Below are 8,595 nucleotides of genomic sequence, written 5' to 3'. Positions count from 1 at the left end.
TAAACAAAGTCCAAACGGGAATTGTTGTTGTTGTTGTTAAGTGTAGTCAAGTCAATTCTGACTCATAGCAGCGCCTATATAGGATTTCCAAGGAACAGCTGGTGAGTTTGGAGCTGCTGACCTTACAGTTCAAACTGACCTTTTGATCCAGCTCATTATCATCCAGTGAAACATCAGGACTCAGAACAGGAATTAGCAGCTCATTTAACTAAAAATAATGAAGATTTACATAATCAAATATTGGCTTTTAAAAATGTTACTTTAAAAAGTGTGCTCAAAATTCACATAAGTAATGAGGTGGCTATTGAGATACGATTCGCTGTTCCTGATGTCAAGTTTTCTTAGTATCCTCTCTTTCACTGCTTCCTTTGTTCCTTCATAGTAACTATTGTATCTTCTAAAGATTTCTACATTCCTAAGAGCTATGTCTACTCCTCCTCATCACTGACCAACTTTCCATCTTGCACCCTTGAATTGCTAGTTCCTTATTTTGTGTTTTGTTTTGTTTTTTCTTCCTTTTTTAAATCTTCTTTCTTTTTTTAATCGAAAGACAACAGAACATTGAATCACCATCTTTGGACTCATTTTCTCAAGAGACTATGATGACCCCCGTACAATTATCTTGATTTCAAATGACAAAGCTTGCCAAGGAAAACACTTTTATAGTTTGTTTTCAGAGGAATATAAAATACATCTTGAAGTCTAAGAATATTTCCATAGAGCTAGGTCAAAGTGTCATGCCAAAAATAGTGACTATGAACATCTGTAATCAGACAGCTCAAGATGCCTGCTGTTGACTGCTGTGTTAAGTATTTAACAGGACACAGAAGCTCCCTGTATGAGCTTTCATTAGTATGAGCAAAACTATGCAACGAAACAAAATGTCGTCACCACCAGCAGATGACATTTGGAGTTATTTGTATAATGTAACTGTGGGATTACACCAAGATGGGATGCCAAATCCTTTTCTGAAAAGTAACCTATCAGTAAGTAAGTGACTGATTTTAATCAAAGTTACAATTTTATACTAAAGCTAATGAACTGATGTGACTTCTTCATTGACTGCCAATGTGACATTTTATGGGCAACCTACTGACCTAAATGCCAGCTTTCAGTGGGTTCTTTTAAGCTTTTATTTGTTGTTGGTAAAACAGGTCTATTCATTATCTAACTCTCATATGTAGGACTTTCCGGTGGGTCTTGCTAAAATAACACAGGAGGCCTCAGATACAATTTTATTTAGCCAGTGTATCCATTTAGATCCTGCTCTGTGGTTTTCAGTTTTGTCCTCTAGTTTGGGATCAAAGAGTAGGAAGAATAAGAGATACCATTGTTCAACTAGGTGGGGCAACCTCACAGTACACCCCTTTATTCAAACAGCTTGCCCTGCCTGCTGTCTATTCCAGCCTTTCGTCCCATTGGTGCCATTTTCTTTCCCCACCGTTCATGGAAAGGTGGCCCCGTGTATTGACGATATCTTTGGAAAGCATTTGAAGTTTATGAAATTGAGGTTATTTAACTGCATGCAGCAGTTCACTAAAGAATCCTTTCATTTAGAGGATATTGGAAATTTCTTTTGGTCTTAGATGAAAAGTTACATTCTTCCAGTGGAATATAGTTACCTGTTCTTACCTACCAGAATCAATTCCTTCAATATTGCTGTTGTTGTTGCTGTTGTTGTTAAGTGTTATCAAGTTGCTTCTAACTCATAGCAACCTTGTACAGGGGTTCTGAGGAGAGACTAATGAGTTTGAACCACCGATTTTTCAGTTCAACTGACCTTATGGTTAAATGCTTATCCTACAGTGACATACCAGGACTTTGTTGTTGTTAGGTGCCATTGAATTGATACCAACTCACAGTGACCTTATGCACAGCAGAATGAAACACTGCCCAATCCTAGGCCAACCTCACTATTGTTGCCACGCTTGAATCCATTGATGATGCTTCTTGACCAGTCCATCTTATTGGGGTCTTCCTCTTTTTCTCTGACCTTCCACCCTACCAAAGCACAGCCTTTGGTATGGGTTGCATCTCAATGTCAGGAAAACAAAATTCCTCACCACTGGACCAATAAACAACATTCTTATCAATGGAGAAAAGATTGAAGTTGTCAAGGACTTCATTCTTCTTGGATCAACTATCAACATTCGTGGAAGCAGTAGTCAAGAGATCAGACGACGTATTGCATTGGGCAAATCTGCTGCACAGGAACTTTTTAAAGTGCTGAAGAGCAGAGATGTAAGCTTGAGGACTAAGGTGCGTCTGACCCAAGCCATGGTATTTTCAATAACCTCATATGGATGCAAAAGCTGGACAGTGAATAAGGATGATCGTAGAAGAATTGATGCCTTTGAGTTATGGTGTTAGAGGAGAATACTAAATGTGCCATGGACAGCCAAAAGAACCAATAGATCTGTTTTGGAAGAAGTGCAACCAGAGTGCTCCTTGGAGGCCGGGATGGCTAAGCTCGTGTCTCATACTTTGGACATATTGTCAGGAGGAAACAGTCACTGGAGAAGGATGTCATGCTGGGTAAGGTGGAGGGTCATAGAAAAAGAGGAAGACCCCCAACGAGATGGATCGGCCAGGTGGCATCATTGATGGCGTCAAGTGTGGCAGCGGTAGTGAGGTTGGCCCAGGATCGGACATTGTTTTGTTCTTCTGTGCATGGGGTCGCTATGAGTCGGTTCTGACTCAATGACACCTGACAACAACAACAACAAGAATGTTGTTTATTGGTCCAGTGGTGAGGATTTTTGTTTTCTTTACAATGAGATGTAATCCATATAGAAGGTTGTGCTCTTTGATCTTCATCAGTAAATACTTTAAATCCTCTTCACTTCCAGCAAGCAAGATTGTATCATCTGCATATTGCAGATTGTTAATGAGTCTTTCTCGAATCCTAATGCCAAATTTTTCTTCATATAACCAAGATTCTTGTATTATTTGCTCAGCATACAGGTTGAATAAGTATGATGAAAGAATACAACCCTGTCACATACCTTTCTTAATTTTAAACCATTCAGTGTTCCCATGTTCTATTTGAACAGCTGCCTCTTGGTCCATGTACAGATTCCTCATGAGCACAATTAAGTGTTCTGGAATACTCATACTTCACAATGTTGTCCATAGCTTGTTATGATTCACACAATCGAAAGAACAAAGATGTCAGATTGAGGACTAAGGTGTGCCTGACTCAAGCTATTGTATTTTCAATAACCTCATATGCGTGCGGAAGCTGGACGGTGAATAAGGAAGACCGTAGAAGAATTGATGTTTTTGAATTATGATGTTTAAGGAAAATATTGAAAGTGCCATGGGCTGCCAAAAGAACCATCCAATCCGTGTTGGAAGAAGTGCAGCCAGCTCCTTGGAGGCCAGGATGTCCAGGCTTCATGTCTCGTACTTCAGACATATTGTCAGGAGGGACCAGTCTCTGGAGAAGGATATCATGTTTGCTAGGTTGGAGGGTCAGAAAAAAAGAGCAAGACCCTCAGCAAGATGGTTTGGAATAGTGACAGCATCAATGGGCTCAAGCATGGCAACAATACTGAGGTTGGTTCAGGATCGGGCAGTGTTTCGTTCTGTTGTGCATAAGGTCACTGTGAGTCAGTTCTGACTCGATGGCACCTAACAACAACAACATAATGTTCATATTATAAATGCATGCAAATACAAAAAGCTAGCTGCATGTGAAGATGTTTATACTTTTTACTGTTTGTTTTATGATACAATTCATCACTTCTTGTCAGTCTGTCATACTGTGGTGGTTTGTTTGTGTTGTGATATGGGAAGCTATGCCACAATTTTTTCAATCACAAGCCAGGTCAAACACGTTGGACAGGTGTCAGTGTAGGTTGCAGATTAAGGCACTGTGAAGAAGAACACAGCAATCTCCTTTGGCTAGAAACTATCCAGTAAAAATCTTATTGATAACCGTAGAATACTATGAAAGATAGTACCAGAAATTTGAATCCTTCAGGTTGGAAGGAACTGAAAATAACTTGGGAAAAGCTGCCTCTTCAATGTAGAATCAACCTCATTGGCATGGGTGGAGTACAGTTTGGGGAACATTCATCTGGTAGTGTGATATGACTCAAATGAGAAGAAACAACTGCAAACATCTTTTGATAATTGTGATGTGAACTATACAAACTATGAATCAAGGAACAGAAAACTTGAAGATCGTTATCCTAAGCACTGTTGTTAAGTGCCATCTGTTGGTTCCAACTCATAGTGACCCTATATAAGGTTTCCCAAAAAGTACTTGGTGGGTTTGAACTGCTGACCTCTGATCTTGAGGTTTGTAGTTCAGTGCTGACCTTACAGTGTCACACCAGGAGTCCATCCTAAGTATTTGTGAGCTGCAATTGACTGTTATTGGCCATTTTGAATCAGGTAATCATGGCGTTTACTATATGAGAATGACTGAAAAGGAAGGCATCACATTAATTGTCAAAAAGAACATTACAAGATCTATCCTGAAATACAGCTCTGTCTGTGATAGGATTATATCTATATACCTAAAGGGAAGCGTGTGTATATTATCCTATCACAGACGGTCTTCCAAATTTCTTGACATACCTGAAAATCTACAGTGCTGCATCTGTTTGTTGAAACATTTCATTTTGTATGCCATCAATTCCTGGAGTCTTGTTTTTTGCCAATACCTTCAGTGATGCTTAAACTTCTTCCTTCAGTACCATCGTGTGTTGATATGACTGAAAATCGACCATTTCTTTTTGTTACAGTGTCTCTGTGTATTCCTTTCATCTTCTTTTGATTTTTCTTCCAGTGCCATTCAATATTGTGAACATGGAATTCTCCCATAATGCAACATGAGGCTTGAACTTTTGCTTCTTTTTGTTTAGCTAGAGAAATGCTGAGCAGTTTCTTCCCTTTTGGTGTTCTAACTCAAGATTTTCACACATTACATTATAATATTTGACTTTGTCTTCTTGAGCTGCCCTTTAAAATATTCTCCTTAGCACTTTGAAGTAATCATTTCTGTAAGTCACTTTTGCTTCTTTTTGCTCCAGAGCAAGTTTCACAGCCTCATCTGACAGCCACCTTGGCCAACCAATCAGAAGAGATCCATATTTGTGCCCATTTCAAAGATGACCCAACAAAGTGTGAATAGTATCAAACCATATCATTGATGTTTCATGCAAGTAAAATTTTGATGTATATAATTTTTTTTTTGATGTATATAATTTTTGAAACAGAACATTGACAGGAACTGCCAGAAATTCAAACTTGATTCAGAATAGGATGTGGAACTAGGGATATCATTTTTGATGTCAGGTAGATCTTGACTGAAAGCAGAGAATATTCGTATTCTAAAGATTATGCAAAGGATTCAACTGTGTGAATCATAAAATATTTACAGATACTATTATGAAAAAAAAAAGAAAATTCAAGTACAATTTTTTTTTTCATGTGAAACTTGTACATAGGCCAAGAGGCTCAAATAGAACAACAGGATAATGTATGGTTCAAAATTAGGAAATGTGTACAGTTGGGACATATCTTTTTCATTATACTCATTCAACCTATGGAGTCCTGGGTGGAGCTGTGGATTAATGCATGGGACTATAAGGTTTTTTGAACTGTAAGGTCAGTGGTTCAAGTTCATCAGCCACTCCTTAGAAACCCTGGACAGGGTCCTTATGAGTCAGAACTGACTATACAGTACTTAACAACACAACAACACAATATATGTACCTGTATATTATATTATATGTTGCCATTTTAAAAATGACATTCACAAATGTTTTGTACCTTCAATAAATTTAGCACTAAGAGCAATATTACTGCAAATATTAAATACTGCTGTAATTGGAGCCATAACAAAATATAAATTTAGTGTTTATATTTATGCATTGTATAGATTATCTTAATAGGTTTTTGGTAAAATAGAAAGCAAATATAATGGAGCCGATTAAAGTGTGTACAGTAATTAGACTAATATTCTATAAGAATGTTTATTGTCAAAAATCACAGAAAAGTAAATGAAATAGTATATCCACATCAATAACAATTTTTCATTATTTCAACCAGACACATGGAGATACTAAGAAAATTCTGAATTATTAGTGAATGAAACATCTCTTGTTCTCTGTTTTTTATGGCACTGTGAATTTCTGGTTTTTATTTACATGGCTTTGTTTCCTTAGGCATTTAACACAATTAGTTGAAGGCTAACATCACATTCCTGACCCCTCTCATCCACATCACTTAACAGCAAACAGAAGAAAACACTGTACTTAGGGTTAAATCGATTCATTAAACATTTTTTTAATTATTGGGTTGATATTTATTTGAAAACTAACAATACTTAATAAAATAATGGTTTTTTACTTGCTTTCTATGTGTTAAGAATTGTTGTTGTTAAGTGCCGTCGAGTTGATCCCAACTCAAAAGCAATCCTGCGTAGGGTTTCCAAGGAACATCTGGTTAGTTTGAACTGTTGACCTTGTGGCTCGCAGTCCAATACTGATCCTACAGTGCCACATTTTCCAAAGCCTTATACTTTTAGGAAAATTCCTTTAATTTTATTTTAAAAACAGTATACCTCAAGGAAGTTAAGTGACTGGATTGACTTTTGATATTATCATGTGGCAGAGATGGGGTAGCACCAGTTTCATTTATTTAAAAGAATGCAGAGGCATGCTTTTATTCATTCTGAATACAAGATCTTTAGCTCTGGTAGCGTAGTGGTTATGAATCGGGCTGCGAACCTAAAGGTCAGCGGTTCGAAACTACCAGCTGCTCCGCGGGAGAAAGATGAGGCTTTCTACTCCCGTAAAGATTTACACCCTCAGAAACCCTATACAGGGTAGCTATGGGTCGGAACCGACTCGACGGCACACAACAACAACAACAACAGAAATCATAAAGTTTTTTTTTTTTTTTTTAATATATAGGCATCAATGAGTGAAAAATGAAAGAAGAAGAACAAAGCAAGAAAATAAGATAAGTAGAATCTAATTGGCTAAGTATGTGTTAGAGTCCTTGTACAGCACTGTAGGGTAAGCACTGGACTGCGAACTGTAAGGTTAGGTGTTCAAAGCCATCAGCAACTTCACTGCAAATGCTGTGTTTAGAGATTCATATTAAATTATGTTAAAGGATTGTTATCAATATTCATAATGACATTAGCAAAAGGAAAGAATAACTAAAACAATGAGATGTTACGGTGAGAACTTTTCAAATTCTATCAAATGGTATATGTGTTGTAGCCATGTATCCTGATTAGGATCAGTATGAATGCTCTTATCAGTAAGGAAACGGAGACTCAAATGAGCCAATGACCCAAGGTCATTCAACAGCATTGAAGCTACAGTTTGAAGTCAATTTATTCTGATTTTCAACGTCTTTCACATTTAATTGTCCTCTGGAGATTTTTCTTCAAAATATAAAACCTACATGCCTACTGTATTTCGTTCAGTTGATTCCAACTTATTTGCCTTCTGGTTTTATTTTCATTTTACAAGCATATCATAGGTTGTAAATAAAAATGTTCTTTCACGGGGTATGAGGCGATATTTAATTATAATGCCTTCAAAAGTTATGGTAATAGCTACTCATCCATATGAAAGAATAGCAATTGAGCAATAGCTGCTCTAGCTGTTCCCACTAAAGCTTTTATTTATTAATGGAATTCAGCATGTTATTAAATGTGAGGAAAGTAATTGTTATGATTGATGCCTTTATAATAATAATGTAAATATCTACACAAGCTATGGATTTCTGCTAAAATGTATTCAATTCATACTTTGCAATATCTACTCCCCTCTTAATATTAGGCTCATTTGAAAGTTTCTTAAACTATCTTATTTAAAGCTTTGACAGATAGATAATATTTGTGGAATGCACATCCAAATGATGCAATTAAGAGTATTATGTACTGGTATATTAAAATATACTAAATGGATATTATATATTAAATATTCATATACAAATTAAGTGAAAATGTTTATTATCCTCTATCAGAATTATTCCTATAGCCCCTGCTAGGTTTCAACTACTTGTGGAATATGAATTTTTCCTTAAATATTTGTAATTACTTCATAGTCTGTATAGAGCTTATTCTCTGTATTTTTGATAATTAAAATAAGAAAGAAATAATTCTATACTTTAGAAGAAAGTCTCTAGGCTTATAAGGTACATTTAGTTGATACCAAATGAAATTTAATACAATAGGTATTTCTGTCAAAGGAAGGTACAAGAATAACAGAAATTGTTTGACGTCTATCCAAATATATAAAAAACTGTGTGAGACTAAGGACACATACATTTTGGGTGACAATAACTAGATATAAGTACAACTGACATGAGAAGAAAAGGCTCAGGGCTAAGTAATATCAAAACAAACAATTTGGAGGAAAAAAACACATGTTAAAAAAACAGAGCAGAAACAAAGTACTTATACAAAGAAAACTACAAAACACTACTACAAGAGACCAAAAGAGACTTACAAAAATGGAAGAATGTACCATGTTCCTGGATAGGAAGACTTAACATTGTGAAAATATCAACACTGCCCAAAGCAATTTACACATATAATGCAATCCCAATCCAAATCCCAAC

The 8,595-nt window shown here is 36.3% G+C and overlaps 1 pseudogene; it reads left to right on the top strand.

Annotated features, from left to right (window-relative positions):
• Nucleotides 1-881: 881 nt before the first annotated feature.
• Nucleotides 882-8,595, top strand: part of LOC102812222 — a 117,619-nt pseudogene continuing 109,905 nt past the window's right edge.

This window comes from Chrysochloris asiatica, unplaced genomic scaffold, assembly GCF_000296735.1.
Source record: "Chrysochloris asiatica unplaced genomic scaffold, ChrAsi1.0 scaffold00021, whole genome shotgun sequence".
NCBI lineage: Eukaryota > Metazoa > Chordata > Mammalia > Afrosoricida > Chrysochloridae > Chrysochloris > Chrysochloris asiatica.
Note: the sequence above shows the minus strand (reverse complement) of the source record. Positions and strands in the feature narration are given on the sequence as shown.